We start from the raw sequence: 24,035 nt of genomic DNA, 5'->3' as shown, positions 1-24,035 counted from the left end.
TCACTCTTTCTGTCTCTCCAAAAATTAATAAATTAACTTAAAAAAACATGGACATCAGCTTATGTGTCAATGGTCAAGTTTCCATAGATTGATTATAATCAGCCACAGCTAATATATGTAGCCAACCATTCTAACATTTCAAAAATAATCTAATTTTAAAATAGACTTTTTTTATATATCACACACAAAAATACCTATCTCCAGATTGATAAAGTAATGAACAATGTACAACTACCATTAAAAAATAGTTCTATTTTAAGAATTCATAGAAATCCTGTAGACCAATACCAGCAACTTGTAAATAGGAAAATAAGGTAACATGGACTTTCCCCAATAGCATAACTTTTACCTTGCATGCAGTGGATGCTTGTAGCTAATCTCCAAAGGTGTCCTTCAATCAATTTATTCTCTCCCTATATGCACAGGATGCTTTATAAATCAAGAGTGGAGCATGCTGACTTTAGCAGCACATATATTGAAATTGAAATGATACAGAGAAGATTAACATGGCCCGTGTGCAAGGATGACTCACAAATTCATGAAGCATTCCATATTTTTGGTGATCTTGGTGTGGAAGGATCAACTTTTCCTCACACCTCTGTGAAGCTGAGCTTAGGCCTGCTCACAGTGGTATCCCTGCCTCTGGCTATCAGTGTCCTGAGCCTTGTCAGGAGGCATCACATTGCTTCCCCCTGTGATATGCCCTGTGTCTATATCCCAATAAAATAAAAAGGTGAAAAAAAAATGGAGCTTCCTTCCTCTCCCTTTGTTTGAAGAAGTCTATATTTTTCTTTCACTTTTGAAGGTGTGGCTTTCACTGAATATGGAATTTTCCTTTCACACTTTAAAGATGCCTCTCCACTATCATCTTTCTTATATTGTTTCTGACTAGAAGTCTGTTGTTTATCTTATTACTATTCCTCTGTAGGTAAGTATTCACTGATTGATCTTAAGATTTTCTTTTTGTTTTCAGTTTCCAACACCTTGAACAGGATATGCCTAGACTTTTTTTTTTAATGTATTCTTCTTGGTACTATTTGAGGTTCTGAGATCTGTGGTTTGATGTCTGACACTAAATTTGAAAATATTCCAGTCATTATTTTATTCAAAATATTAGATATATATTATATATGATAAATATATATATTTCCCCATTCTCTCTTTATTTTCCTCTGGGACTCCAATTATGCATTTGTTATACTATTTGATATTATACCATTATATATTAGATAATCTGTTTGATTTTTCACCTTTTCTTTCTCCTTGTTTTCAATTTGGATACTTTCTATTGACCTATCTTCAAGTTCACTAATTCTTTTCTAGGATATGTCAAGGCTACTGATGAGCCCGTCAAAGTCACTCTTTATCTCTGTTACTGTGTTTTTGACTTCTGGCATTTCCATTTGATTTTATCTTATAGTTTCTAACTCTGCTGAAATTGCCTTTCTTATCTTGCATATTTCTTTTCTATTAGAGCCTCTAACAAATTAATCGTAGTTATTTTAAGTTTTCTATCTGATAGTTACAGCATGTTTGTCATTTCTGAGTCTGGTTCTGATAACCACTTTATGTATTCAGACTTTGTTTTCCTTGCCCTTTTGCATATCTTATAAGGGTTTTGACAGGTTCTGACAACTCAGAGCCTGGAGCCTGTTTCAGAGTCGTGTCTCCCTCCCTCTCTGCCCCTCCCCCTCTCATCTCTCTCTCTCTCTCTCTCTCTCTCTCTCTCTCCCTCTCTCTTCCTCTCTTTCTCTATGTCTCAAGAATAAATAAACATTTTTAAAATTTTAATATTAAATACATCACCTCAACCATAGGTCTCTAAATGCACACCTGCCTCCTCCTAGGAGGATTAGGTAGCCAAATATGTAAGGCAAAGGACTATTGAGAGAGAAAAATCAGCCCAGAGAATCTAGCAAATTAGAACTGTCATTATTTTTCCCCAGAAGGAATGAAGAGTCAGTGTAGAGAATCAATGTGTTCTCTTCACCACAGCAGGAATTCAACAAAATATAGCCACATGAAACTCAAAATTAGTTCGGGTGGAACTGAGAAGCCATTCTATTTGAATTTAAGAATCTTTCGAAGACAGTCTTTGTAGATCATATTATTATTCCAAGGAAATTGCCCCAAATGTATATATAATATCTAAAAACATTTCCATACTTACTCCAATTGGAAACTTGCCTGATTTACTTTAAAAAAATATTTGTTTAAAGTTTTAACTACTCTGAAGAGTCAAAAAATGACTAAAATTTGTCAAAACTGACAATTTTACCAACTCAGATAATAAATTATACTGCATACAATCAGTGCTGATTTCTAACCATAGCCTCTCTTAGAACTTAATTAAAGTTTAACAAGGAAGGACTAATGAGATGAATGAGTCAAAGACTGGTCAGCACAAAACAAAAATAAATTCCAGAGATTTAGATAAATAGGGCAAGTTCATAATTGGGATAAATTTAGAAACCTCTGTGAAGTATGTTAGTTCCCTTATCAAGATTCCCTTAAAGCAGTTACTCTTACAAATCTTCTACTCCTGATGAGAAGAAAATTATGGCCAAAATACTATTAATTTTATAAGATGATGCCACTATCTGCCCCAGACCTACATAGCTGAAAGTTAATGAAGTGTGCCTTCCCACAGAGACAGATCTGGGGCTATAATTGAAAGAACTGTATATACACTTCATGGCACATGAAATAATTTTTTACACTCTAATTTTAACTTCCAGAATTTAATCTTTGACTTCCTAGGTTGCCGACTTAATTCAGCCTGGCTGACTAGTACAAGAATTTTAATCATGAAGATTGGAGAGAAGCAATACTACTTTGCTTTAAGGAGGTAAAAGTACCATGAAAATAATGTCTTTGTTTTGAGCCATAGTTAACAATGGTCATAGCAGTAATAACAAGTGAATAGAAGCAGCTGTGAGAATTTGTGCTTGGGATTTCCTGTGGAAGTTGTAGATTTTTCCCCCTTTTTCTCCTTTTTGATGGTGGTCAATGAATAACACTTTGTTTATGTGAAATAATACTTCCTGAACAGGTGTAGCTTGAGATGTAGGAGGAATTTAAAGAGAATATGAATCTACAGGATTCATATTTTCATCTGTTTTATTATTACAGATGTTCTGTTGCAGCTGAGATTTTAAATTCTTCCTAGAAGAGAACAATGTAAACGTAAATTGTATCATAGTAGCCACTGTTGAGCTAGAGTTATTTTAATAAAAGAAACAGTAACATCTAATGTTTATGAAAACTTTACTATCTACAAGACATTGTATATAGCCTAGATATTCTAATTCTTAGATATATCTGCTAAAAAATTATAGTTCCCATTTAAAGATGTGAACACTGAAGCTCAGAAATAATGAATCAGTATTTAAGTTTCTAAAACAAAATTGGTAGCCAAATTATAATATGAAACCAGCTGCTCATAGCATGGCGTTTTATTTCAGGACACACTGTGATGATAATTAGGAAGCTTAAGTCATTCATAAATAAATAAATAAATAATTTAATTCATAAAATAAATAAATATTATGTGCCCCCTCCAACCCAGAGCTTTGGAAAGCTCTGAGGAGGCAGAGAATTAGCAAAGCTTAGTCTTTTCCTTTGGAAGCTCATGCTGTAAGATCTCTGATGGTTCATGCTGATGAATCACCTCTCCTCAGTCAGACTATGAACATTCATTTATTCATTCATTCAATAAGAATGTATTAAGAGCCTATTCTGGTCTAGGTCCTATTTTAAACACTTTATAAGTAGTAAAGAAAGCAAAAAAGAAAATACACCTGTGCTCTCATAACTCACAAGGTATTGGAGCAGGCAATATACATAAATAAATTATATAAAATATTATTTAATAATAATTACTAAGGAGAAATAAATAAATGATGGAAGGGGGAAGGCATAGGAGGGTTGCAATAATAGAAAGGTTAGCCAGAGACCTCCACAGTGAAAAATGACAATGTAAAACCTTAAGAAATTAAAGGGAGGAAGCATGATGATAGATAGATATCTGGGCAAAGAGCCTCTTAGCACAGGTGGAGTGAGTGTCAGAGCCCTGAAGCAGGAGTTTCTCTGAGGAGGCTTTTGTGACTGAAGCTGATGAGGTCACAGGGAAGAGGGCCAGTTGTACAGAGTTTGATAGATTAGAGTGAGGATATGAGAGAGATGGAATGCTGTTGGGTGGTTTTGAATAGTGGGATACCATGACTGGACTTTAGTTTTGTGGTTGATTCAGCTGCATACACTTGTGTCTTGCAGCCCAACACAAAGGAATATATTCCTTTTCACTTAAAACACAACCAGTGCAGCTAGATATGTAGCCCTTCAAGAGTGGTTCACATTTGGCTCAGATGAGGTTGCCTGAAGAAAGGATAAATTAACTTCTCTTGAATAAAGTATTTCCTGTATTATTTTCAGTGTGCCCGTAGCAAAGGAGAGGCTCTCAGCCAAGGGATACAACACCAAGCACTGTTTTTAGCAACTGCTTTGGGGGTGTGTGCAGAGCTATGGAACTGTTTTTCAAATTTTGTGAAAATGCATCCTTTCAGCCCTTCTCCCACCACCCCAAGGCAATCTATTTTTAAATAGTAAATCACCCCCCAAAAATAATAACCATGGGATATTTTTCCCAATAAGAATAGGTCAGCCTGAAAATGGTTGATATTCTCACCCAAGGGCACTTTGTATATGTTGAGAGCCTCACAGTTGTGGTTACTGTTAGACCTTAGAGTCAAGGTTTGTCTGATGATAGCAATTTAGGATTCTTTTGGGGTTTTTTTCAGATTTTATTTTTTAAGTAATTTCTACAGCCAACATAGGGCTTGGATTCACAACTCTGAGATCAAAAGTTGTACGCCTCACCAAGGGAGCTAACCAGGCACTCTGATAGCAACAAGTTTAAGTGGCTTTCCTGAAGTTACACACTTAATTGTGGGCAGAGGTGGAAGCATATCTTCTTAATGCATCTTGTGAAGGAGCATCTTCACCGTGCTAGGTGCAGTCCTGTGCCCTTTAGGTTCACTAACCATGAATGAAATTGTACTTTAATTCTGTGATATAGGTATAGTGTTCTCAGTTTGCAGGTGTACAAAGTGGGACTCACAGAGACTGAATAACTTTGTAGGATCACAGCCAGTAGATGGTAGCTCTTGGGCTACCTGACCACAAAGCCCACCCTGCCTTTTTTTTTTTTTAACTAGGCAACCTTCCTATTTAGAAAAGTATCGAGGATCCTTGGAAATCATGATGGCCCACACTCTCATTTTAGGTATGAAGGGCAGTGATTCAATTTCACCATCCGGAGCTCTCATATCTAGTCTTTGGGACCTGCTGCATCTATATAAAACTCAAAAGTAATCCATCCTGAAGGTGAATAGCCAGTCATCCAACCCACACAGCAAAGCCTATATTTCCAATTAAAAATAGCCAGGACATGTGTCTCTCCAGGAGGTATTTCAGTAGGTTGGCTTTATCTTATAAACTTCAAAAGTAACTTATAAATGTTAGCAAGGAGACAATTCCTTTCAGAAAGAAGAGAATAAGACCTTCTAATCCTTTTAAAAGTCCCATGTTATTATGTTTATGCCCTTCTACATCGAATATTATATTGTAGGGACTGAACCTGGATCACTTAAGAGAATATGTTTCAATATGTACTTCTTATTTGCTTTAAGATGGAAGTGAAGTAATAGTGATATTTCATAGTATTGGCATTACCAGTGATTCTATATTTGAAATATTTTTAGATTATCTTCACTAACCATCTCTGAACTAGAGTTTCAGAAACTAGTCAATAATCTAGGACCCCAATTCAATGCTTCTACTGATTTTAGTAAGCATGAACCTGGAAGCTATTAAGATACACCTTAAAGACTTCTTTGTTTACTCTTCTACTTACCAATGGGGGTGCTAGTTGAGGTAGAATTTCTTTGGCAGAAATCATTCAGTGATTCAGGAAACTCACTAGCTTTTGATTGCCAGTATTTTATCTGGAATAAATGCTGTTACTTCTGTGAAAACTACAGCCTTGGCAATGGGAGAACATACTTTCAAAATCCAGATAAATAAATAAGTCCAATCTTCCAAGAAAATTCCAGAAGACTTTGTATACTATTAATCAGTACCTGTTAACAAGCATGAACAAATATTAATAGTGAAGGCTTATTCAGAATTAGGCTAGGTACAAACATCATTCTGCCCACACTCCCATCCTCCTCCTGATGATAATCAGAGATGCTAAGCATTTACTTCTATGCCAGCTCAGGTAATGCTTTGAAATGAAATTCCATGTGCAGAAAATGTTGGTTTAGCATTTTGAAAGAAAGAAAAGGAGGATATACCAAATAAGTGACCTGTACTCTTGAGAATCTTTTTCAATCTTAAAATCAAACTAAGGAAACATATGTATATATGAAATGACATCAGTCATTCTAAATGACAATTAAAAGCTGATATAAAGTAAATAGGTAACATATTCATACAATAAACATTTGTTTCACACTTATTGATCTATTTTGCTTCAAGCATTATGCTTAACTGAGAAAAAGGGAATTTCAGAACCATCATCCCACTGCCCTACTCTTGTAGTGATTATAATCTTGAGTTGGAGAAGGAAGCGTGATAGAATATCAGGCTGTTAATTGGCAAGGACTGGCATAAAGATAGCACAGATTTTGCATGGGGACACAAAGAAGGGATGGGACCTAGTATGGGGATTTACAGAACACTCAGATGAAGTGTCATCTTGTACTGAAGGACAAACAAGAGTTAGCCCAATGAAGAGGATGTGAGTAGAGCACTAGAAACTAAGTTGGGTGAGGGGGGCAGGTAAATCTGTAAGTGAGAAAGAGAAAGAATACTTTAGAATTCTAAGTGTTTGAGAAGATAGCAGAAGTTCTCAAACTTGAGACTGCTTCAGAATCTTCTAGAGGGCTTGTGAAAACACAGATTGTTGGGCTCCATCCCAGAGTTTTTGATTCAGTAGGTGTGGGTTGGAACCCTGAGGAGTCTGCATATCTGACAAGTTCCCAGGTAGTGCTAATGCCACTAGTAGGGGGCACCCTACTCTATAAGGCCTGGACTAGAACATAGCATGTGTCGTGAGTCATGACATGAGGTCTGGCTGGAGCCATAAATTGGGCTTCTCTCCCTTCCCAAAGGAGCTGAAGGAAAAGAAATATCACTGTAGACTCTAAGGCAAAGAATGACAGGTTGGAATTTCAGTTTTAAAAAAGATTATTTTGGATGCATTGAAAATAGCAGAGAACTACAAGACTGAATATTAATTTGGACCTCCACAGTAATTCAGGGGGAATGATGTGAGTCATTGAGAAAACTAGAGTCAGAGCAATGTACAAAGCTGAGTCCAGGAGGCTAGAGAAGGGACTCTAAGTGCATCACCAAACTAAGGTTCCAAGAATATAAGAATCACAGAGACCAGTGAAAGCAGAAGGTCCTGGCCAGGACCCGAACAGGCTCGTTTTCTTCATCCTCAGAAGGGTCAGCCATGTTCAGAATACCAAGGATGAAAGGAGTAAGAGGTTCAAGAGGTGTTGTCTTTAAAGAGATCAGTATTATCATGGGGGCATTTCAAGATTTTATTAATTACTGATTCATATGGTAACCTACTTTGGGTTTCAAATAAACTATAAAACCACTCCCAGGTTAGTCAATGAAGCTGAAGCAAAAGCAAGGTATCAAGGTGGCTACAGTAATATTTTATTTATACTCTCTTATCTCCATGAGGATACTAGTTTGATAAAAACTACAGTTTCCAAATTCTATCACAGTCAAGCGCAAGAACTATTTGTGTTACATCTAACTATAAGTGAAGCATTTTAATCATAAGTTGGGCAAGTGAAATCTTAAACCAACAGGATACAGTTATTAAGAATATCCAGGGACTTCTCATTTATCATACTAAAATAATTTGAACCTTTAGAAAATGAAACAATGGCCAAAGTTATTTTCCATTTAAAGAATTACTGTTATCTGGAGGAAATACACCTTGTTATTCTGGATTGATTTCCAAAAAAAGGACAATTACAGTTTATACAAAAATAATCTTAGGAGTCTATAAGAGATGTAGGGAAACACACACACACACATACACACACACGCTAAAGGAGTTTGTTACAAATGCATATTTTTTTCTTAGTGAAGAATGAATCAAGCATTCCTCTAAAGAAATTAAATTCTTAATTTCATATATACTTTCATCACTTATTTACTCTCATATGTGTACCAAATAAGTTGCTGAAAGATAAAACTTGCACATATTTGGAAGTTACAGAAAAGTGGGCTTTAAGACACATTTTAAATCCACCTAAATGCTTAAGGCTGGAGAAGTTTTAGGAAAGAGAAAATATCCATTTTCTGAAAGGAAAAAGTTGGCAAATTGGGACAAGAGCAATGTGGAATTGTCATTAAGGCTAACGAGAACTGCATTCTCATCAAGAGAAAAATACAAGCTCCATCAAAAGCAATAAACTAGGGGCGCCTGGGTGGCTTAGTCAGTTAAGCGTCCGACTTTCGCTTAGGTCATGATCTCGCGGTTCATGGTTTCGAGCCCCCCGTCGGGCTCTGTGCTGACTGCCAGCTCAGAGCCTGGAGCCTGTTTCAGTCTGTGACTCCCTCTCTCTCTGACCCTCCCCTGCTCACGCTGTCTCTCTCTCTCCTAGAAATAAAAAAAAAAAAGCAATAAACTAAGCTTTTCACACACATTGATCATAGTGAGAAACAAACAGAACAATTTTGAGAGCTCTCACAAACAAAGATACCAACATTCCTCAAATAACAGACCTTCCAAAAAATAGCAAGTGTCCATTTTTCTTTTCCTTTCCCTTTTATGTTTGCTTGCAGTTCCAAACGAAGGCTGCTAAGAAGGCTCTTCACACCAGCAGCAAGCAGTCCCTGCTGTTGGGACACCTCTGGTCACTACATTACCAGTTCCAGTCACTGATGCTTGTTAAAATTAGAGTCATGGTCTCTTGCTTAGCTTCAAGATGAGATTCTATATCAAATTTGTGAACAGCAGGGAGCAATGTGCAAATTAGAACATGTTCTTCAGAATTTCAATTCCTCTTCAAGGGCTGGAAAAGTGCCCAGTTCTAGAAACCTCTCACTCCGCTTGCAGAGATTGATTCAGTAGATTTGGGCTGGGTTAGGGGACAAAGAAATTATTTCTCTGCAAGAAATTCTTAGAATCACAGATTTGGAAGAGACTGTAAAGATTGTCCAAAGGTTCAAATCACTTACTTAATTTTTCCATGACTTTGCCAAAACATACAAGCTTAGAGGTTACCCTGTGCTCATTCTCTAATGCCAATACGGAACTTCATGAATTCTTTTGACATTCAGGTTTGCTCTAAGAAGTAAACAAGTATTTCTGTCCCAAGGTAAGCTACATTAAAACTAAAACAGTGAATATCGACAATGTTTCATAACAGAGAAGTTCCTATCACCAAGGATAGGGAAAAATGTGTGTTTCAGTGGGAAACCATGTACTGTTTAAGGCTTCAGAGCATAGTTGTTAAGATGAAATGACTGATTCCATGGTGGCTCTTTGGCCTTTATTGTCTTTAGGCTATATTACAACTCTTAAGTTGTAGAACACTGATAGCAGTGCAGTCAGTAATGCATATCTATAAGCATTATATATTCTGTTCAGTGGAGGGAAGCGCGACCCGGCGTCCCACTCCCAGAGAAAGGAGAAGGGGGAGAGAAAGCCTGTGTTGCAGGCATTTGCACATTTATTCAGTATTCCTAATCTATAAATGTCTCTGCTTTCTTGGAATTTTAAAAAAATTTTTTAATGTTTATTTATTTTTGAGAGACAGAGCGTGAGTAGTGGAGGGGCAGAGAGAGAAGGAGACACAGAGTCCAAAGCAAGCTCCAGGCTCTGAGCTGTCAGCCCAGAGCCTGTCACGGGGCTCGAACTCATGAACCGCGAGATCATGACCTGAGCCAAAGTCGGCCGCTTAACTGACTGGGCCACCCAGGCACCCCTACTTTTTTGGAATCTTTGAACTAGTTGTAACATCTCTTTTTTGTTTCCTAATTTAATAATGAGATAAGGTATTTGACATGTGTCCATTTTATATTTGTATGAAAATCATGAGTTTGCCTTTTAAAAAATTATTCTCTAACACAACATAATGATTTTTTCAAGTTTATTTATTTATTTTTAGAGATAGAGAGCAGGGGAGGGGCAGAGAAAGAGGAAGAGAGAGAATCCCCAGCAGTCTCAGCATAGTCAGTGCAGAGCACGACCCATGTCTCCATCCCACAAATTGTGAGATCATGACCTGAGCCAAAACCAAGAGTCAGATACTTAAGTGACTGAGCCACCCAAGCACCCCAAAACACAATGATTTTTTAAAATTTCAGATAACAGTGACTCAGTCAAATCCTTTTTATTTCTACTTGTGTTATTTTCTTCAGACTGCAATAGTAGTTGAAAATCGTATAGTTAATTAACTATACGATAGGTCAAAAAGCTTTTAATTTCAGTTATGTTCTCCGGGCTCTGTGCTGACAGCTCAGAACCTGGAGTCTGCTTTATGTTCGGTGTTTCCTTGTCTCTCTTTCTGCCCCTTCCCTGCTCATGCTCTGACTCACTCTCTCTCTCTCTCTCTCTCTCTCTCAAAAATAAATAAACAGTTTTTGAAAATGTAATTTCAGTTATATTCTCACATTGTGTCCTGAGCAAAAGGTTAAAGCTTCACTTAATAGTTAGTGAAATATTAAAGTCTGAGTGTGTGTGTGCATGTGTTGGGGGTAAAAAATAAGAAATTGATTACACACTAGATATTAAAAACACTAACATAGGAGCAGGATGTAAAATTGACATATTGCAATGATCAAAATTCTAAAACACTCCACCTGAAGTATCAGAAACACTTATCACATGAGACATAATATATAACTCCTTAGGTTATCTTAAAAGCAGTTATTTCCAACTGTAATAAAACTGATTTAACATTATAAGTATCTTTGAGCTTTCCTTCAGTTTGTATTGCAAATAGGTTTAATATTTAATTGCTTTGACTATCATAAATAAAAAAGTAAAAGAAGCATTAGGTTTCTGCCACACTTAGTAATATCTCTAGGCAGACTCATTTATTTGACAGTCATGAAAAATTTATTATTTGTAACACATCATGCTGAATATTACTATAGTTTATCTAAGATTCACTTCAATCTTCATAGGTTAGCCCTGTCAATACACTGAAAGGGAACGAGAGACTGTGATTTCACCACCTGACTCTGGCACTAACCTAAATGAAAAAACTTAAAAAACATACCTAGCAATTCCCATACTCTGCCTTCTCACCTCGTCATCCAAAATACGGATAAGTCCTGTCAAACAGGTGGCTATTTTAAGGAATAAAAGTGTATAATATATGCACAAAGTGTTGCAAAATCTTGTTCACATTTTAATTATTATTATACTAACTGGAAATACATCCATTTTAGAAGCACATAGATACCTAGAGGAAGCTTTTGATCCTGACCAGGGATTTAATTATTATTACTATAATTATTATTACTACCAGATATTTTCCATTCAATATTTCACCTAATGATCACAGCAACCCTACAACATAAGCATAAGTGAAACCAATTTATTCAAAACAGAAATCATCAGGACCAGATGGTTTTACCAATCTTTTGAACTAAACAGTTAAGGAAGAAGTTACACCAATTCTCTACAGTCTCTTTCAGAATATAGAAGTGGAAGGAATACATCCTAACTCAGCCTCTTACCTTAATACCAAAATTATGCAATACAAGGAAGCTATAGACCTAATATCTCTCATGAACATAAAGCAAATACTTAAAAGAATAACAACAAATCAAATCTAAAAAAGTGTGAAAACAATTATACACCCAGACATAATGGAATTTATCCCAGATATTCAAGACTGGTTGAACATTTGAAAATTAATGTAATCCATTACATCAATGGACTAAATAAGAAAAATAACATGATCATATCAAGAGATACAGAAAAAGCATCTGACAAAATCCAATATTCATTTATGATTTAAGAAATTTAAAAGAGGTGCCTGGGTGGCTCAGTCAGTTAAGCGCGCAACTCTTGATTTCAGCTCAGATCATGATCTTATAGTTCATGAGTTCGAGTCCTATGTTGGGCTCTGCTCTGACAGAATGGAGCCTGCTTGGGATTTTGTCTCCCTCTCTCTCTCTGACCCTTCCCCACCCTTTCTCTGAAAATAAATACATAAACATTAAAAAAAATTTTAATTCAAAACACCTCTCAGTAAATTAGGAATAGAGAGGCACTTTCTCAACTTGATTAAGACCATCTACAAAAAACTTATAACTAACTAATATTACACTTAATGGTGAGTAATTAGAAACTTCCCCACTAAGAGGGGGCAAGATGGCGGAGAAGTAAGGAGCTCCGTACTTGCACTCGCGCCCATACATCACACAGAAAAGATCTGAAGCCATTGGAAACCTTACAAAACCTGAGAGATTGGGAGAAAAAGGACGCAGAATCCACTGAGCAAGCCTTCTAACATGAGTGCGAACTGGGGAAGATAAAATCGGGCGGGGATCGGAGACTCCATGGTCAGAGGCGATCCCCCTCTGCGGGGAATGAGGGGAAAAAGAGAGAGTCTAAAACAGAAAAACCTCCGCTTGGGGGAAAAACCTCCGTTCGGGGCATAGAAACACCCTGCGCGCCAAATACCTGCACGCCAGGTGCCCTCGCACCAACTGGTCCAAGAGGGGCTGAGCGCACAGACTGCTTCTCTGTGCTGGTTCCTGGCTGGCGGCACTTCTAGAGTAGTGCCATCCATCTATAGATAGATAGAAATCCATCTATATGCTGTCTACAAGAAACTCATTTTAGACTGGAAGATACCTTCAGATTAAAAGTAAGGGGATGGAGAAATATATATCATGCTATGGGAAGTCAAAAGAAAGCCGGAGTAGCGATACTTATATCAGACAAACTGGACTTTAAATTAAAGACAATCACAAGAGATGAAGAAGGGCACTACATAATAATTACAGGGTCCATCCATCAGGAAGAACTAACAATCATAAATGTCTACGCACCGAATATGGGAGCACCTAAATATCTAAAACAATTAATCACAAACAGAAACAAGCTTATAGATAAGAATGTGCTAATAGCAGGGGACTTTAATACTCCGCTTACAGCAATGGATAGGTCAACCAGACAGAAAATCACTAAAGAAATAATGGACTTGAAAGACACATTGGACCAGATGGATCTGACGGATATATTTAGAACTTTACATCCTGAGGCCAGGGAATTTACTTTCTTCTCAAGTGCGCATGGCACATTCTCCAAGATAGATCACATACTGGGACATAAAGCAGCCCTCAATAAATATAAAAGAATAGAGATCATACCATGCACACTGTCAGATCACAATGCTTTGAAACTTGAAATCAATTACAGGAAGAAGTCTGGAAAACCGCCAAAAACATGGAGGTTAAAGAACACCCTTCTAAAGAATGAATGGGCCAATCAGGCAATTAGAGAGGAAATTAAAAAATATATGGAAACAAATGAAAATGAAAACACAACAATTCAAAATCTATGGGATGCGGCCAAGGCAGTCCTAAGAGGAAAGTACATTGCTCTCCAGGCCTATTTCAAGAGATTAGAAAAAGCACAAGTCCAAAATCTAACAGCTCACCTAAAGGAGCTAGAGGCAGAGCAACAAGAACGCCCTAAACCCAGTAGAAGAAGAGAAATAGTAAAAATTAGAGCAGAAATAAACAACATAGAGACCAAAGAAACAATTGAACAGATCAATGAAACCAAGAGTTGGTTTTTTGAAAAAGTAAACAAAATTGACAAACCTCTAGCCAGGCTTATCAAAAAGAAAAGAGAGAGCACCCAAATAGACAAAATTATGAATGAAAATGGACTTATTACAACCAACCCCTCAGAAATACAAGCAATTATCAGGGAATACTATGAAAAATTATATGCCAACAAATTGGACAACTTAGAAGAAATGGACAAATTCCTAAACACACACTCACTACCAAAATTCACACGGGAAGAAATAGAAAACCTGAACAGACCCATAACGAGTGAAGAAATCGAATCAGTGATCAAAAATCTCCCAACAAATAAGAGCCCTGGACCTGATGGTTTCCCTGGGGAATTCTACCAGACATTTAAAACAGAATTAATCCCAATTCTTCTCAAGCTATTCCAAAAAATAGAAGTCGAAGGAAAACTCCCGGACTCATTTTATGAAGCCAGCATCACTCTGATTCCCAAGCCAGACAGAGATCCAACAAAAAAAGAGAACTATAGGCCAATATCCTTGATGAATACGGATGCAAAAATTCTCAACAAGATCCTTGCAAATCGAATCCAGCAGCATATCAAAAGAATCATCCACCAAGATCAAGTGGGATTCATTCCTGGGTTACAGGGCTGGTTCAACATTCGCAAATCAATCAATGTGATCCATCATATCAATAAAAGAAAAGATAAAAACCATATGATCCTGTCAATAGATGCAGAAAAAGCATTTGACAAAATACAGCATCCCTTCTTAATAAAGACTCTCGAGAAAGTTGGGATAGAAGGAACCTACTTAAACATCATCAAAGCCATCTATGAGAAGCCTTCAGCTAACATCATCCTCAACGGGGAAAAACTGAGAGCTTTCCCCCTGAGATCAGGAACACGACAGGGATGTCCACTCTCACCACTGTTGTTTAACATAGTGCTGGAAGTCCTAGCATCAGCCATCAGACAACAAAAGGAAATCAAAGGCATCAGAATTGGCAAAGAGGAAGTCAAACTTTCACTCTTCGCAGATGACATGATACTCTACATAGAAAACCCGACAGACTCCACCAGAAGCCTACTAGAACTGATCCAAGAATTCAGCCAAGTTGCAGGGTACAAAATCAACGTACAGAAATCGGTTGCATTTTTATACACCAATAATGAAGCAACAGAAAGAGAAATCAAGAAACTGATCCCATTCACAATTGCACAAAAAACCATAAAATACCTCGGAATAAACCTAACCAAGGATACAAGAGATCTGTATGATGAAAACTATAGAAAACTTATGAAGGAAATTGAAGAAGACACAAAGAAATGGAAAAACATTCCATGCTCATGGATAGGAAGAATAAATATAGTTAAGATGTCATTACTACCTAAAGCACTCTACACATTCAATGCAATTCCAATCAAAATTGCACCAGCATACTTCTCAAAACTAGAACAAACTATCCAAAAATTTGTATGGAACCACAAAAGACCCCGAATAGCCAAAGTAATACTGAAAAATAAAACCAAAACGGGAGGTATCACCATCCCAGACTTCAGCCTCTACTACAAAGCTGTCATCCTCAAGACAGTATGGTATTGGCACAAAAACAGACACATAGACCAATGGAACAGAATTGAGAACTCAGAAGTGGACCCAAAAGTATACAGCCAACTGATCTTTGACAAAGCAGGAAAGAATATCCAATGGAAAAAAGACAGCCTTTTTAACAGATGGTGTTGGGAGAACTGGACAGCAACATGCAGAAGAATGAAACTAGATCATTTTCTCACACCATGCACAAAAATCAACTCAAAATGGATAAAGGACCTGAACGTGAGACAGGAAACTATCAACACCCTAGAGGAGAAAGCAGGAAACAACCTCCTTGACCTCCACCGCAGCAACTTCTTACTTGACACATCCCCAAAAGCAAGGGAATCGAGAGCAAAAATAAACTATTGGGACCTCATCAAGATTAAAAGCTTCTGCACGGCAAAGGAAACAACCCATAAAACTAATAGGCAACCAACGGAATGGGAAAAGATAGTTTCAAATGACATATCAGATAAAGGGTTAATATCCAAATTTTATAAGGAACTCACCAAACTCCACACCCGAAAAACAAACAACCCAGTGAAGAAATGGGCAGAAGATATGAACAGACACTTCTCCAAAGAGGACATCCAGATGGCCAACAGACACATGAAACAATGCTCAGCATCCCTCCTCATCAGGGAAATACAAATCAAAACCACACTGAGATACCACCTCACGCCAGTCAGAGTGGCTAACATGAGCAAATCAGAGAACTCTAGATGCTGACGAGGATGTGGAGAAACGGGCACCCTCCTACACTGTTGGAATGTAAACTGGTGCCGCCCCTCTGGAAAACAGTATGGAGGTTCCTCAGGAAACTAACAATAGAACTCCCCTATGACCCAGCAATAGCACTGCTAGGAATTCACCCAAGGGATACAGAAATGCTGAGGCATAGGGGCACATGTACCCCAATGTTCACAGCAGCACTCTCAACAATAGCCAAAACATGGAAAGAGCCTAAGTGTTCATCAACGGACGAATGGATCAAGAAGATGTGGTTTATCTATACCATGGAATACTACATGGCAATGAGAAACAATGAAATCTGGCCATGTGTAGCAACATGGATGGACCTTGAGGGTGTTATGCTTTGTGAAATAAGTCAGGCAGAGAAGGACAATAATCACATGTTTGCACGTATAGGAGGATTAGGAGGAACTTAAATGAGGACCAAGGGGGAGAAGCAGGGGGAAAATGGTGGGGGAAAGAGAGAGCCAAACCATGAGAGACTCTTGAATGCTGAGAAACAAACTGAGGACTGATGGATGTAGGGGGGCGGGGGGAGATGGGCATGGAGGAGGGCACTTGTGGGGATGAGTACTGGGTGTTATATGGAAACCAATTTGACAATAAACTATTTGTTTAAAAAAACGGAGAAGTATATACTAATCTAGAGAATAAAATATTGGAAACCACAAAAAAAAAAAAAAGAAACTTTCCCATTAAGATTGGGTATGAAGCAAGTATATCCCTTCTTATTGCTCCCTTTCAATATCATACTGGAAATCCTTGCTAATATAATCAGACAAGAAAAGGAATAAAGCATAGATTGGGAAAGAAGACATAAAACTATTGTTGCTCACAAATGACATTGATTTTCTGTTGAAAATCGAAAAGAATTGATGAAAGTCTCCTGGAACTAATAAGGGATTATAGCAAGGTTGTAAGATACAAGGTTAAAACACAAAAGTCAACTGATTTCGCATATACCAAAAATAAATAAAATTTGAAATTAAAATCATAACACCACGCATACTGGCACTTAAGTATAAATTTAACAAAATATGTACAAAGTTTGTATGAGGCAATTGACAAAACTCTGATGAACATAATCACTGAAGAGCTAAATAAATGGTGAGATATTCCATGTTCATGAACGGGAATACTCAATATTGTCAAGATGTTTATCCTTCCCAATTTGATCTATAGATTCAATGTAATCTCATTCAAAATCCCAGCAAGTTATTTTATGGACATCAACAAAATGATACTGAAATTTATATGGAGAGGCAAAAGATCCAAAATAGGCAACACAAATATTGAAGGGGGAAAAAAGCAAATTTGGAAGACTAATGCTACCCAACTTCAATAGTTACTCTAAAGTGACAGTAATCAAAACATTGTGGTATTAGTGAAGCAGTTGGCAAATAGATCAATGGAAGAGAATAGAGAGCCCAGAAATACATCGACATGAATAAAGTCAAATGATCTTTGATGAAGGCGCAAAGGCAATACATAGATACTTTGTTCAGCAAAGATAGTTTCTTAAACAAATGAAGTTGGAACAACTGAACATCCACATGCAAAGAAATTTACCTACAAACATTTATACCCTTCACAAAAATTACCTCAAAATGGATCATAGACCTACGTGTAAAATGCAAAACTATGCAGTTTCTAGAAGACAACATAGGAGAAAACATAGATGACCTTAAGTGTCATGGTGCCTTTTTAAATAATAGCACCAAAAACATAATCCATAAAAAATAATTGATAAGCTGGACTTCATTAAAATCAAAGCTTCTGCTCTATGAAAGGCAATTTCAAGAGAATTAAAACACAAGTCACCTAATGCAAGGATATTTTTGCAAAAAACACATCTGATAAAGGTTTATTATATATAAAGTATGCAAAGAACTTTTAAAACTCAACAGCAAGAAGTCAAACTACCTAATTAAAAAATGGACCAAAGACCGTAAAAGACACTTCACCAAAGATGATATATAGGTAGTAAATAAGTACATGAAAAGATACTCCACATCATAAGTCATCAGGGAAGTGCAAATTAAAACAGCAATGAGATATTACTCTATACCCATTAAGATGGCCAAAATCCAGAACACTGACAACACGGAATGCTGATGAAGGTGTGGTGCAACAGGATCTCTCAGGCATGCTGTTGGGAGTGCAAAATGGTACAGTCCACTTTGGAAAGCAGTTTGGCGATATCTTGCAAAACTAAATGTACTCTTACCATTTGATCCAGTAATCACACTCCTCGGTATTTACCCAAAGGAGTTGAAAACACATCCACAAAGGCGCCATGGCTGATGATAGTAGCTTTGTTCATAATTGGCAAAACTGGGAAGCAACCTAGATGTCCTTTAGTAGCTGAATGGATAAACAAATAGTGTTACATCCAGATAATGGGACGTTATTTAGCACTAAAAAGAAATAGTTTTCAAGCCATGGAAAAAAATGTGAAGGAAATTTAAATTCATATTACCAAGTAGAAGAAGCCAATCTGAAAGGATTTCATACATAATGTTTTATTTCAACTACATGACTTTCTGGAAAAGGCAAAATTATAGAGATGATAAAAAGATCAATGGCTACCAGGGGTAGAGAGGGAGGAGAAACAGGAGATGAATAGGCAGAGCACAAAGGATTTTTAAGGCAGTGAAAATACTCTGTATGATGTTGTAATGATGGATATATGTCATCATACATTTGACCAAACCCATAGAATGTATAACTCCAAGAAGGAATCTTAAACTATGGGCTTTGGGTGATTATGAGGTATCAATGTAGGTTCATCCTTGGTAAGATGTACTTATTCTGATGAATGAGGTTGATAATGAGGGAAGTTACATTTATGGGAAATCTCTATGCCTTCCCCTCAGTTTTGTTGTAAACCTAAGACTGCTCTAAAAAAAAATAAAGTCTTAAAAAGAAACAAAAGGTGGTAAAGTGAGGATCAGGAAGTTAAATCATCTAGTAAATATCACAGGTAACAAGTGGCTGAGTCAGCATTTGAACTTAGACTGGCTTAGTTTCAAAGCACATATCTTTCTACTGTTCTACAATTTAAAACTGGTTAATTGAAGAGGTCAATATTCCTTAAGGAAATCTCCCATCAAGGATCAAATATAGTTAGCATGTCATAAAAGTAGGACTTTCAGTCTGATTGGTCCAGCAGGAAATAGTTCTACTAGAGAAAGAATTTTTCACTGTGCTGACATTTCTCAATATTCAAATACATGGTTCTAAAAAAGTTCCTAGTTAGATAAAGTTTTCTGAAGTAATTGAAGTAACCATGCTGCCTGAAGTTATCATCTGCCTGGTCCATTCAACTCCAAAATATTACATTGCACTATAAAGTTTTAAGGCATTTTCTAGAGTAAATATTTTAAATAATTCTTCTAATAGAGAATAAATCTTGATTGACTTATGCTGGAAAAAATGATGTCTATCCTGGTCATAAAAATAAGTCACATTATCAAAAGCCTAGAAATATGTGCTCTCCTTGGGAGGAAATAAACAGTGATCCAATGTAAGAAATAGCCTTTTTGAAGCTAAAATAAGAACCTTAAAAACAAACAAACCAAAAGGGCACCTGGGTGGCTCAGCTGGTTAAGCACCCAACTTTTGGTTTTGACTGAGGTCATGATCTCACAATTGGTGGGTTCGAGCCCCATGTTGGGCTCTGCACTGTCAGTGAAGAACCTGTTTGGGATTCTCTCTCTCTGTCTCTTTCTGCCTCTGTCTCTCTGTCTCTCTCTGTCTCAAAATAAATTAAAAAAAATAAAAAACAAAGATCCTATGAGTGCTATCACACTGAAACCTGAGAAAAGACAAAGTGATGAATCTATCAAAATTCCTCAAAGGACTCATGATCTGTTAAAGAAGTCCTCGTTTTGTTTATTTGTCCATGTGGGGAGGTCAAAGTGTCAGCTGCTGCACACACCCATTTCTGTGAATGTTTCCCTGACTAGGGAGAAAAAGGCTCTTCAGAAACAGGAATCACCAGAACCTTCCTTATATTCACTGTCACTTAGGTTAATCTTTGGATAAAAGATGGGAAGTAAAACCTCTGAAAATATGAGTGCATGAGGAAATGTAGGATTAGGAGTGTAAGAAGCTGGACCAAACCCTGAGCAGCTGCTGCAAATAGTTTAAATCAAAAAGTAGAAGAGGGTCTGGGTGGTTCAGTCAGTTAAGCATCCAACTCTCAATTTTGGCTCAAGTTGGGACCTCACAGTTCATGGGTTTTGAGCCACACAGTGGGCTCTGTGCTGACTGTGGAGCCTGCTTGGCATTCTCTCTCTTTCTCTCTCTCTCTCTCCCTCCCTCCCCTTTTCTCTGGCCCTCCCCCACTTGTGTTCTCTCTCTCTCTCTCTCTCTCTCTCTCTCTCTCTCTCTCAAAATAAATACTAAACTGTTTTTTTTTTTAAATGGAAGAAAGATCCAGAAAAGAAGACTGAGAAGGAATGCCCAGAGAAAGAAGTATAAAATCAGAGGAGTGGGTAGTGATGGAAACCTCAGGAGTCATGCTTTACGGAAGAAAATATGGTAAACTGGGTCAAATAAGGAGAAACCAGGTGGAATGAAAGCAGTAGATTGTGCATTTATCTTAATAGAAAATGTCTCTGGTGATTTTAGAGAGAGTCATTTGGTGAAATCATGGGGATGGAAGCCAGATGGAGAGTGTGGCAGGACAAACAGGATGTAATAAAGCAGAGTGACCATAGAGAACTTTTTCATAAGTTTGGTTGTAAAAAGCAGAAAAACCCTAAAATAGTTGTGAGAAGGAGGTGCAGGTGAAACTTTGTTAAGATGGGAAACATTAGGACATATTTAAATGCTAATGGGATAGGTCAAAACCAAACACATAGGAGGAGGAAATAATCAGTAGGGTAAATTTTTTTAGCAAGCGAGAGAGGATGGATACCAAGTTGACATGGAGATGCTGGGTCTTGAAGAAAGGAATGGACCTGGGAACAAGGAGGAGAGGATGAGTGTGGAGGCTGGCAATTCTAAGGGCCACACATAGGGAAATGAGCATGTTTTCTTCCGGTGGCTTCAATTTTTTTTTTTTTTTTTTTACGAAAAACAGAGGGCAAGTATATCTGTTATCTAGTGCAAGAGCTAGAGAAGTAGCAGTATTCTTTTTTTAATGTTTATTTATTTTTGAGAGAGAGAGAGAGTCTGCATAAACATGAACTGAAGAGAGAGAGAGACAGGAGATAGAGGATCTGAAGCGGGCTTTGTGCTGTCAATGCAGAGCCCAACAGGGGGCTTGAATTCATGAACTGTGAGATCATGACCTGAGCTGAAGTCAGATGCTTAACCAACTGAGCCACCTGGGCATCAGGAGAAGCAGCAGTATTCTTATTTTTCTTTATCTTTTACAATGATTACCTGAGCTATGTGCAGATCCTAATAATTAACTGTGCTATTTAACAGCATTGCCTGGTGATGGCCTAATGGGAGTTTTGTGTCCTATTTTGCAAATGAACTAAACCTTGAAATAGGAGATTAAAAATTATGCTTGACGGGGCGCCTGGGTGACTCAGTCGGTTAAGGGTCCAACTTTGGCTCTGGTCATGAACTCACAGTCTGTGGGTTCGAGCCCCGAGTCAGGCTCTGTGCTGACAGAACTCAGAGCCTGGAGCCTGTTTCAGATTCTCTGTCTCCCTCTCTATCTGCCCCTCCCTGCTCGCTCTCTGTCTCTGTCTCTCAAAATAAAATAAAGACATAAAAATAAATAAACAAAGTTTAAAAAAATAGAAATTATGCTTGACATCACTCATTCAGCTCTAAGAACAGAGTCACTGTGTTCAACTTTCAAGTTAAGAAGTCAGACAGGGATCTTCTAAATAAATGGTAGGTTAGTAAGAAGATGTCTGTTATCACAGGCACTGTTATCACAGTTAGAAGAACATGCCCTGATATTGGAGATAAAGAAAAGTAAAATAATGCCTTCTAGTATTTTTTAAAAATCAGTTAATTATAACAGAGATTAGTTTCATTATGGACACCAATTTAATCAGAAGCATAAGGAAGCAATGTTAACTATAGAAAATCTTTGAACTAACACAGGGGAACCTTTTAAATTAATCTGTGAGGGTCATCAGGAAAGAAAATTAGTCTAGTAGAAAAATGACAGCGAAGGACAAGTAGGAAAAGGAAATGGAAGATCAGTTAAGCTCTACTTTCACTCCTGTGCTATGAGGGCTAGCTGCCAAGAAATGAAATTTCCAGTTATGAAGAAGAGAAACTAGATAATGGACAGGTTAACAGGGAAAAAAATATATCAATCTATGGAGAGGGGGGAAGGAGGGTGGACAGAGGAACAAATAGAGCACAAGAGCACATATGTGCAAAATAGTAACAGGGTTTTTAAAATAATACTAATAACCAGCACAAAGTAAGGGAAACAATGGACAACTGCATAATGAAATTAGATTTTTCAAAAACCTTATTTAATAAGGAACTGGCCTCATTCTTGAAACATGGGAAACTCACAAAAAAATACCATTTATTAGATGTAATTAACTTCACACAGGGCTTTCTGAAAGTAACTAAATGAAAAATGAGCTCTGGCTTACACTGATCATGCTTTAGGTTAAAATAATAGGAAAAATCAGCCATTAAAGAAAAGAAAGTTACACTTAAAACTTTGTCATATTTGTGAGGCATTACTAGGTATACAACCTACATATCAGCTGGAGTCTTGTACTCTTGAGATCCAAACAAGTCTAGGCTTGAGCTCTCATTATGCGAAGTGTGGAAATCCAAAGTCTTCCCATTTTTGGAGGTCAGTTCCATTTCTGGGCCTGCTGTCTCTATTTAACATCAAGTTGATGGATGCATAAAAACCATCTCTATCCTCAAGCCAATTTGCATATCCATTTGTGAATACGGTATGCTTTTTTAGACTTGGTATGGTATGGACAAGCAAGCGAGCGAGTGTCTTTAGTTGTAGAAATGCATATAGTTTTGAAAATCCTTCAGCCACCCTAATTTTCCCACTGGTTGCTTTACTTCCTATTATCCAGCACATTGCCATAATTTCCTCTTTCTACTTCTACTCTCCTCCCTTCTTTGCTTCCCTATTTTCCCCACCTCTCCCTCTCAGAAACCAAAGAAATTCCTCTATAATTCTCATAGGAGCAATTTACCCAGGCTCTTTTGTGGCTTTGATTTTGCTGAACACCACACCCCACAGGGCCCCACCCTCTACCCAGTGGCTAATCAAGTCATTTCCTCAAAGGTAGTTTCCTCCTCAAAAGGCATTCTGGTGCCAATTGTTAAGAAAATAAATCCAGTACCTAAATTATATAAGTACTTCAAAAGAGTGGCTTTGTCACAAAAGGAAACAACCAATTGCTTAAAAAGTGCATGTCATATAACATGTAATATTCAATGTAACTTGTAATTATTGAGACCAAAGTCAGTTGTCTTTGGTCCCTATGAGGGAATGTTTCCACCTTGGAAAATTCTCAGTAGAATTGGAGAGCACATATAAGGAAGCTTTCACAAATAAAAAGACCCGAGAGAAGATTTCGTGGTAGGGATAACTTCCATTGAGTAGCTTACGCACACACTTTCATCAGCTTAGAGTTCCCTTCTGTCTGCCTCAGTAGAGATGCAGGAACAAGCAGTAGCTGGTGAAGGCCCTGAATCAGGGACTAAATCGGGGCCAGGCTGATTGCCCATCTTACTGCTGGTAGTGAGTTTTTCATGCCTTTTAATCCTGTTTACCTCAGGTTTTACAGCAATCAAGACTCCTAACACATTCCACATCCTTTCTTCTTTTTTTTTCCACATCCTTTCTTTCTTTGCTACACAGCCACTGTGAAGGGATTTCCCTTGTCACCTGGA

At 37.5% G+C, this 24,035-nt stretch overlaps 1 non-coding gene across 1 annotated transcript; it reads left to right on the top strand.

Moving 5' to 3' along the window:
- The first annotated feature begins 451 nt into the window (after positions 1 to 451).
- Positions 452 to 558, top strand: LOC120219993. Its single transcript, XR_005525433.1, has one exon. It is a non-coding gene; the product is annotated as a U6 spliceosomal RNA (small nuclear RNA).
- Positions 559 to 24,035: the final 23,477 nt, after the last annotated feature.

Source organism: Hyaena hyaena, unplaced genomic scaffold (genome assembly GCF_003009895.1).
Source record: "Hyaena hyaena isolate Hyena2069 unplaced genomic scaffold, ASM300989v1 scaffold_660, whole genome shotgun sequence".
Classification (NCBI taxonomy): domain Eukaryota; kingdom Metazoa; phylum Chordata; class Mammalia; order Carnivora; family Hyaenidae; genus Hyaena; species Hyaena hyaena.
Note: the sequence above shows the minus strand (reverse complement) of the source record. Positions and strands in the feature narration are given on the sequence as shown.